Source organism: Hydra viridissima, unplaced genomic scaffold, assembly GCF_058129835.1.
Source record: "Hydra viridissima isolate aposymbiotic clone 2 unplaced genomic scaffold, HvirCarnegie_v1 scaffold_1, whole genome shotgun sequence".
In the NCBI taxonomy this organism is placed as follows: Eukaryota; Metazoa; Cnidaria; class Hydrozoa; order Anthoathecata; family Hydridae; genus Hydra; species Hydra viridissima.
In genome coordinates, this window is record NW_028324300.1 from 30,766,613 (window position 1) to 30,776,695 (window position 10,083).

The window sequence follows — 10,083 nt, forward strand, 5'->3', positions numbered from 1 at the left end:
TCATAAAAGAACTATATCAATATATTAAGGTTTCCTTTTCTTTCCAGTCTTTCATACACAGAGGCTTTAAAGACAAGTAACAAAAAGCAATAGGTTATGATTAATTTAATTATCAAAATGTACATAGAATGTTGATATAGAAATAAAATAATAAAAAAAAGCAGATCATCTTTTTTAAAAAGAGTTAAGACAACAAACCTGTTTGCTAGATTATCTTCATAATTTTAAAGAAAATATATTATGAAAACTTTGTTTAAAAAACATTTTAAACAATAAATAAGACCATAAGTTTGAGTTATCTATCATATCTAATTTTATATTCTTAAATTTTGTAAAAAAAAACCCTGTGTTGTGATCAGCATTTTCTGAAAAGTAACAAAAAGATTTTTGGTTGAGAAAGTTTTTCTCTATAAAGTAAAGTGCAATTGAAAAAATGTGACAACTAACTTTTGCTCCAGTGACAACTTTTAACCTCATCCTGGACAACATATTGATAATTTTCAGCAAAATCTTCTAAAATTATTCATTTCTTTTGCTTAAGATTTTCTTTGCAGTTTTTTTAAGTATTTACTTTGTGTTTTTGTAATAAGGTAAGTATGGGTATTAAGGCCCACCTTTGTCAAATGCGCGGTAAAGAAATGCTGATTTTTTTTTGCTGCCAGTGATAAAACCAGATAAATGTAATATTTTAATGTCGAAAAAAAGTTTCATAATTTATTTTTTCCCTAACTTTGGATTAGTGGGCCTTATTACCCGCCAGGCCTTAATACCCATACTTACCTTATATGATTTTGTGGTAAAGGTTTCAATGCTACTGCAAAAGAAGTCATTGAATTTATTGAGTGGCAGTATTTGCAGCACTAGTGTTGTATAGTCAGTGGTCTGCTATTGCTTGAATACTTTGAACAACCTTTCTTAGCTAATTGCCTATAGACTCTTGTACTAAACATCTTCTTGAATACCTGGACATTGCTCATATTGGTGCAGCATACAACATTTCTAACAGAACAAACAATTACAGGAATAGAATCCTTACAACTTTTATTCAAAATAATTGCATTTATGAGAAGTTTTGCATTTTGCTGATTTATGTATGTACTTACAGTGTCAGACAAAAAAAATTAGATAGACATGCAAGTGAACTCAACTAAATTTCTACAACTGATATAGAAAAAAATTAAAAAAAAATTTTTTTTTGGTGCATTGATTCTTAGATAGAAAAAAAACAAGAAAAAAATGATGAAAATTTGAGAAATTTTATTGAAATAACAAAATAGACCAAACTAATACTTTGTTGCGAAGCCACTGCTTTTGATCACTGCCTTGCACTGACGAGGCATACTCTCAACAAGTGATTGTAAGAATTCCCCAGAAATGTTCTTCCATTGATTTTGAAGAATTTGAAACAACTCTTCTTCATTTTTTGGAGCTCTTGTCTTGATTCCATGATCCAATATACTCCAGAGATTCTTGATAGGATTCAGATCAGGACTTTGAGCTGGCCAAGAAAGAACGACTAATTTTTTGTTCTTCAAATAATTTTTCACATTGTTTGCCGTATGTTTCGGGTCATTATCTTGCTGAAAGACCCAACTTTTATCTTTAAAGAGCTCATTTGCACTAGGTATAAGTTAATGAATTAAGATTTGTTTGTACATTTTACTGTCCATAATACCAGGAATTTTATACAAACGACCAACACCTGATGAAGTAAAACATCCCCATACATTAACTTTTTGTTGGCTTGTATTTATATTTCGCTTTACTGTTGGCTTGTTACTAATGGATCGTAACGTTCATTATGTAACCGCCAAACACGCGACCGTCCACTGAAGCGCAAACAAAATGGTGACTCATCACTCCATAAAACATTTTTCCCTTGTTCGATTGTCCAATTCTGATATTGTTTTGCCCATTGAAGTCTTTTTTTCCGGTTACTTTCAGAAATAAATGGTTTTTTAACGCTTCAGTAAGATTTAAATTTCCCAATAGAATGGATCCTTCGAAAAACCGTCCGTTTGTCAACATCCAGTTTAACATTTCTCTTTATTTCAGCTGCTGTTATCTTTCTATTCTTTTGAACCTCTCTTATAATTAATCTGTCCTCTCTGGCAGTTGTTTTACACCTTCTTCCGCTCCCTTCTTTGCGTTTAAAACTTCCTGTCAAATAATACTTGAACAAAATTGAATTGTAGTGCACCATCGATTCAATTTTTTTCCAATTTCATGGTCAATGTATCCACTTTCAAGCCATGCCACAATTTGGCCATTTTCAAACTCAGTGAGTTGTTTTCTTATCTTTTTTTGAGTTGTCTGGCGCATTGTTCGACTTGCATGCTTTGATAGGAAAAGCGACAAATGAAGCAAAAAAAATAATTTAGGATTACGTTTTCGCTCACTAAATTTTTTTTTTTCACAACTTGCCAAAAGTTTGTCTGAAATTCGACATGTCAAGCTCTAATTGACAAATAATAAAATGAAAAAAACATTTGGTTGTATTTTACCCAAAGATATTTCTAGAATATTAAAGATACACTATGGAAATGAATTAATTCTTTAAGTTCCCCCCCCCAAAAAAGCAAGTTTAGATAAGTTTTAAAAGTAACTGAAATCTTAACAGCTATTATAAATCTCCACAAAACATTTCTCATTTTATTCCTATTTGAGATCTGCTGTAACTATAATAAATGTTAGATTAACTTTTACAGAAGTCATTTTCCTTTTCCTTTTGCATTTCAAAAGGATTGCAACGCTTTTTTATTTTTCTCTCTAAATATTTGCAATAGAATTGCTAATGATAACCACATGAAATTCTTATTGAATATATTTTTCTTTCATATTTGCTAACCACATTATTTTCTTAACAAATTTTAATGTTATTTGTTTTACAATTTCATCTCTACAATTGTTAACTCAAGTATATGTTTCTTTAAAGAAAATAGAAATACAAAAAATTAATGTTGATTTGCTTATACTATACACAAAGGTATCACCAGGACCAATTTCAGAGGGAGGGTGGGGGGACAATTTTAAAAAGCTTAACTTAAACTGCCTAAAACACATTAGTGGCTTTTTCGAAACTTATCTATGGAAGTAAGCATTTAATGACTTGCAATAGTAAAAATGCATTCAAGAGCAACAAAACTAGTTAAAACTTAAACCTTAATAGAAAACATTTGAAAACTAAAATGTAAGTTAATTCACTCCTTTTATAAAAAGTATTTCAGATATATTTCAACAATTGAACTTCAATAAAACATATAATATTGATAAAACAAAAAGGAAAACACTAGCAATAATAAAAAGAATAACAATATAAATAAAAATAACCAAAATAATAAATCTTATGTGAAAAATATATATATATATTGAAATGAAAATAATTATAAAAAAAAGGGTGACAAAAAATTAGTAACCAAAAAAATGATAGCAAGAATGAATGTAACAATAATGAAAAGAACAAAAATAAAAATAAAAAAAATGATCAAAAAATGAAAAGAATTTAAAAATAAACAAGAATGTAAAAAAAAAAGAGGAAAAAAAGATAAGGAAAAATGTAGCATAAATAAAACAAATAATAACAAAAACATAAGTTAAAACAATAAGAATATGCAATATAAAGAAATAATATCAACAAAAAAAAAAAGAAAAATACAATTATAATAATATTAGCAAGAATAGAACAAAAACTTAACAAACAATAAAACTATTAAAAATAATAAAAACAAAATTAACAATATAAATAATAATAAATATAACAATAATATAAATAACAACAATGATGAATAGAAAAATACTATGGTTAATAGGGTGTCCCAAAAAAAAAAAAAAACCTCTCTACTGATTCCCATTCTATGTGACCTAAATAAGTACTAAAAAAAATTTGACGGTTTTATTTTGACAGGAAGTGCTTGATGTAAAATCTGAGTTTTACTGTTTTAATGTTAAGCTAGCTTAACATTAATAGAAAACACATTTTAGAAAATTAAAACAAAACAATTAGATGCGTATAAATCATTTCCAATTGTTTTCTACTATTTAACTTCATAGATTATATTTATAAATATGAAAATACAAAAAAAAAATACATGAAAACTAATATTTATTAGCAAATTTAAGATTTTATTGCGGTGAAACATTTCTCAAAAAATACAGCTTTTTGAACAGTTCCCAAGCTCCTTTTTAGTCATAGTCTTAGTCAAGTTTTTTCTAGACTTTTTAACTACAAAAAGTACATTTTGAAGGTGATCTTCATCTCTAGTAGCTGAAAGAAAATCTTTAATGAGCTTAATGTTTCTTTCTGCACCATCATTTACAACAGATATGTTTTTGATCCATGCAATAAAATCTAGCAACTGAGGATGGTTAAAAACATCTATAGTATTAAGACTATTATTAAGCCATTCTTTTATACTTGCTCTTGATATTTTAAAATGTTTGAAGAGAAGGTAGCTTTGCTCGGAAATCAACTCAGGTAGCTCTGTGGTCTCTGCAACTTGTGCATTTGATGGTTTACAACGCTGAAATTCATTTGACTCTTCAAACTCAATCAGAGCTAACAGCATTCTTAGCTTTGTTTCAGAAGGAACTTCTTTATCCCCAAAGGACAAAACACAGAGTTGCAGAGTTAAGTACCATGTATGGCGTCCCATGCTGAGAAGCAAAGCATTTCCAATATTCTTACTAACTTTTCTCACTGCATAGGCTCTGTCTGGATAGCTTTCAAATCATTGTAGGGAGCCAGAAATCCTAAAAAACTTTTTAAAAACCATGGAACATAGCAAATTGCAATGAACAAACTTGCATCCTTCAACTGCAGCACTTCTTTTTCTGTCAAGATATTACTGATATCTTTAGTCATATAAAGAGTCAGGTTGTAGATCGCATCTGCTAAAAACCTTGCCTCATGGCAGGCGGCAGGTTGATGGAACTTAAAATCTTATACTTCCACTCCAAGGAAGAAGGAGGCAAGCTTACAAACTATACCATAATCATTCTTTGAAAACACTATATCAGTAGTTGCATTAGTCAAAAATGTCTTAGCTTCCTCTGCAACAGTGCGAAGAACAGAGCCAATCTTCAGATCATCTCTTTGCCAGTCCAATTTTCATAAATTTTTCACTTCATTCACTTTCTCACAGATTTCAGGCCACTTGTTCTTTAGCTTGACATAAAGAGCTCTTCTTGGACCTTTAGTTTTCTCACCAGTAAGGGCAGCCATATAGTGAGATACATGTACTTCATATATGTGTCTCCTACACATTATCCACAAAATTGGTAATTTCAAAATATCTGTAAAAATTTGGACTGCTCCATTTACTCCGCCTGTATTGCTTGCACTTGTATCACAGCATATACCAATGATCTGGTCTGTACATCCGTAATATTCTAAAAGATTGTGCACTTGTTCTGCTTGGTCAACTCCCTTTGAAGAGGGACATTGAACAACACCTAAAAGATGGTCTTCCATGGTATCGTCATCCGGGGGAACTCACTGAGACTGCAAGTTGCTCAATTTTTTGGATAATGTTAAGCCCAGTGGTAATTTGTTCCAACAGTTTGGTATCAAAATGAAGAATAAGCCGTCGGCCTTTAAGATGATTAGATATTGAAATCCACTCCGAGTCTCCTTCAAGTTCTACATATTTGAACTTTTTTCTATGAAGTGTGCTTCTTGAAAGCGGTATATCATTAATTTCTATACCTCCAGCTTTAAATACTTCACTTAAAATTGCCAGATGAGGTCGTACACCAACATTGAACCTTGTTGCTGGAACAGCAGTACATTCAATGAGCTTTTCAACATTCACTGCTAGATTTATCGTATCTCCAGAATTGTACCTAGGTATCATTTTATAATATTTTTCTACCTATTTATAATTATATACTTTTCAATAAAACAGCTTTAGCTTGTAAAAATTACAACTATGTTATTAAAATAATACTATACCTGCGTTTCCGACCATTACCCAGGAAATCATCTTCCTCGCTGATTTCACAGTCCTCGTTTGACTTTTCTTCCTCACTGCTGAATTGAATCTCTTCTGTCATGGAGTCATGTGACAACAAAACATCATTGATATCTTTTAAGTTTTTCTGTCTCTCTAATTCTTTTATTTATTCTCTCTAATTCTCAACTTATCTAGCTTGTTCTTTCTCCTGTTTGCATCCAGTACTCTTCTACTGTAGTCTTTAACGACTTTTGTTTCCATATATCCTTTCCTATGTAACTTCTGGTCTTCATAAAAACTAAGAAATATTTAAATCTATTAAGCCATTTATAAATAAATTAATAATTGTTCTAGTTTTTCTTGGAAGATGACCAAACAATGTGACATAACTTGTGACTCGCGAAGGATAAATTGATAGTATCTAAGAATATCACCATTAGATGGAAGTTGTCTCTGAGGTAACTCCCTCAGTGGGTACTTCAATAGGTAAATATACCTCAACCTTTCTGTATTTTTCCGTTTTATCTTATTCTGTCCTATCATCTTCTTTTTTTTAGCTGTTCTACCCATTTTTATATGAATTTCGAAATAATCAGTTTTTTAACTAAATTTAAGTATCTAAGAATATCACCATTAGATGGAAGTTGTCTCTGAGGTAACTCCCTCAGTGGGTACTTCAATAGGTAAATATACCTCAACCTTTCTGTATTTTTCCGTTTTATCTTATTCTGTCCTATCATCTTCTTTTTTTTAGCTGTTCTACCCAGTTTTATATGAATTTCGAAATAATCAGTTTTTTAACTAAATTTAAGTATCTAAGAATATCACCATTAGATGGAAGTTGTCTCTGAGGTAACTCCCTCAGTGGGTACTTCAATAGGTAAATATACCTCAACCTTTCTGTATTTTTCCGTTTTATCTTATTCTGTCCTATCATCTTCTTTTTTTTAGCTGTTCTACCCATTTTTATATGAATTTCGAAATAATCAGTTTTTTAACTAAATTTATACTAAATGTTACACTTGCATAAAAAATCTATGAAGTCGTTATTCCCTCTCGTATAATATTTTATCTAAGCTTACCGTTACAGCTTTTATAACCGTTTACACGAGAATTTCTTCGTGCACAAATTAGAATTCCTTCGTGCACAAATAGTTCCATTTAGAAATTTTTTCCTTCAAAAAAAATTTCTAAATGGAGTTATTTGTGAACCAATCCATGGGGAATTATACAAACTAATAATATTGTCCAGAGGGAAAAATATCAATCTCTAACAATGTTCATAGGGAATGATCCTATTCTTTAATAATATTCTATGGGAATTATTTGTGTACAAATTATTACATCATATTAAAACATATTGAAATACTAGATAGCGCTGTTTTTTAGTAAATACACATAAGTGTACAAAACCGTAAAACTCAGAATTTACATCTATCACTTCTAGTCATTAAAAAATTAAAAAAAAGATTTTGGTAGCTATTTAGGACCTATAGATTGGGGATCAGTTGAGAGCACATTGAAATTTTAAAAAAAGTGTGTTTTTGGGACACCCTAATGGTTAACTTCATTTTGCCTTTTCTAACATTTTTCAGAATTTTTCCACAGTTGAAGAGGTTATAGTTTTTTCTAACATGATGCAAGCTAATGAAAAATTTCTTTTTTTAAGACAGAAATATCCAGAAAACAGTTCTAGAGAAAATGAGTCACTTGTTGAAAGTTAGTAAAACGTTATGAGTTTTTAAAGTTTTTTTACCATTCGAAAATCTGTGGGGGGACCACCTGAGAGTGTCTGTAAGGCTATAATTTCTCAACCATTGCACTTGGAACTCTTAAATTGCACATTTAACCTATTTACATCATGTAGCTAATAATGTGTAAAAATCAGGAAAATCAGAGATGGTACCCCACAAATTTTTTTTGAAATTGGTTGAAATATAATGATCTGACCCTCCACATAAACTGAGATAAACTTGTTTAAAATTTGTAAAAATAAAAGCTACTTTATGCTTGACTTTTTAGAGTTTCTCTTTTTAACAAAATCTATACAAACAATAACAGTTAAGTCTAAGTTAAGTCTAGTAAGGAAAAACCTCAGTAAGCATGAAGTGATAAGTCAACACCCATAAATGACACAGATTATCTCCTAAGTTGAATGACCTAATAAGAGATATGGATCTTTCAAAACACTAGACAAAAGCTTTAGGTTCAAAATTACAACAGTGGACTCTCCTAGCAAATTATGTTCATACAAGTGTCGTATATTAAAAGCTCTGATCTAAAGACGTCATTTCCCTTTCTTTATGGTTTAACGCTTCAGCGAACCGTATTTATTAATTACGTTATTCCTTGCGTTTTTAACTTACTTTGTTGTCGTTATTGTAGTGACTTTATATATTCGATTAAAGCCTAATATCTAATATTGTTTCTTGTTGCGGGCTCATAACAACAAGCGATTCTCAATAAAATGACCTTCATAAAAATCTAATTCCCTTCTTTGACCAGGAAGATGATATTGCTAATTGTAGCAGCATATGTAGTTAACTGTCTGCAATAATTATAAATTATAATCCAGATAAGTAGAGGTAGTTTGTTAGTGCCTCAAGAATGTGCTAAATAATGGTAACCATCAGTTGCAGTAGCTTAACCAGTTGCACTGATAGTAACATGAAAACTTGAAAGATCTCTTAAATGCGTTATCAATTGTCAATTTGTGCTGATCTTAAAGTGTTTGCTATACTGTTTGGTCTTCAAGGTAGATTCACTAAATATTGGTTCTTCCTATATGAATGGGAAAGTTGTGCAAAAGAAATGTACTGTATCAAAAGATACTGTTCACAACACTAGCAGATTCATTTTCTACACTCATCTGAATTTCTTTCCACTAAATTAAGAAGCGGTGAGACCTTACAAATTTATTGGAAAAAAAAGTGTATTTTGTGAATGTGTTTTTTTCAAAACAGTGCTGCAGCTCAGATGAGGGTATAAAACCTTAGGCATCATCCCATCCTATCTTTCTGAAACAAAACTACTTCTTTATCATCTCCATTACAAATATTTACTTAGGAGTCATTCCATGCCAACTGGACCAAGGTCCGACATGGACCCCCTCAGATTTTGATGAAACTTAGGGGTTTGTTAATATCAATGAGAAAAGCAATTCCTGAAAATTTCAGCATAAAATCTTTTGTAGTTCATAAGGTACAGTCGTTTGAAATTTCTGATTTTTCCAAAAATAAAAACTTCAGTAGCAAAAACATGTCTTGTTCATACTTTGAAGCTCTATATTTTAAAAACAAAACTTCAGAAAACCTTCTAGTTTTTTTAATTGTATACAACTCTTGACTTACTTTAATAAAACTTTGATATTGATTTCTCAAATGTCACATTTTTTCCATAATGGCTACCTAAAAAAGCTAAAAAATTGTTTGCAAATGTAAAAAGTTGATTTTTGATGAGTCAATATACATAAACTGCAATTTAAGAAGTGAAAAGACATTTTTTTAGTTTTTATATAGTAGGCTTCCAAATTTTGTAAAATTTACTGATAAGATACAAATCAGTAAAAAATTGTAGACTTCTAAAAATGGCTGCAGCTAAATCTTAGGAAAATGTGCCTCCACTTCAAACCACCGGTAACCAAGGACCAACACTGGTTTTAATAATTTTTTTTTTCTTCTAATTTAATAGACTTTATTTCAGTGATTTCAGAAAAAAAAATAGTGGGTACTCATTGGGAAGTTACAAAATCAGAACAATGAAAATTGCCCAAAATGCATTAAAAACAATAAAAATAAAGTTATTGTTGTACTTTAGTTTGTGTTATATATTCTAATACAAAGTATGTATGAATTTAAAAGTATTTCACAATAAGTACTAGAAATAAGTTTTTAATTAAGCTTGAATTAAACTCAGTTTTTAAATAGCCCCAGCTCATACCTGCTGCCTCCCCCCCCCCTTCCCCCCTCCCCCAACCATTTACTTTTTAACTTGCACATTTTTGCCTAGAACTTAGAAAGAAATATGTCTGATGTATGAAGTGTCTATATACACAAACAAAGAATTCAACATACACATTTAAAAGCTGTGACATAAAAAACAAGTAAATTATTGAGTTTTCTTTTTATACCTT

General features: G+C 30.4%; 1 pseudogene across 1 annotated transcript; it reads right to left on the bottom strand.

Moving 5' to 3' along the window:
- Positions 1–3,124: 3,124 nt before the first annotated feature.
- Positions 3,125–9,175, bottom strand: LOC145190751 (uncharacterized; annotated as a pseudogene). The gene is made up of 2 exons (XR_016454586.1): positions 5,951–9,175; positions 3,125–5,841 (listed from the first exon to the last, which is right to left on the bottom strand). The product of XR_016454586.1 is annotated as an uncharacterized LOC145190751 (transcript).
- Positions 9,176–10,083: the final 908 nt, after the last annotated feature.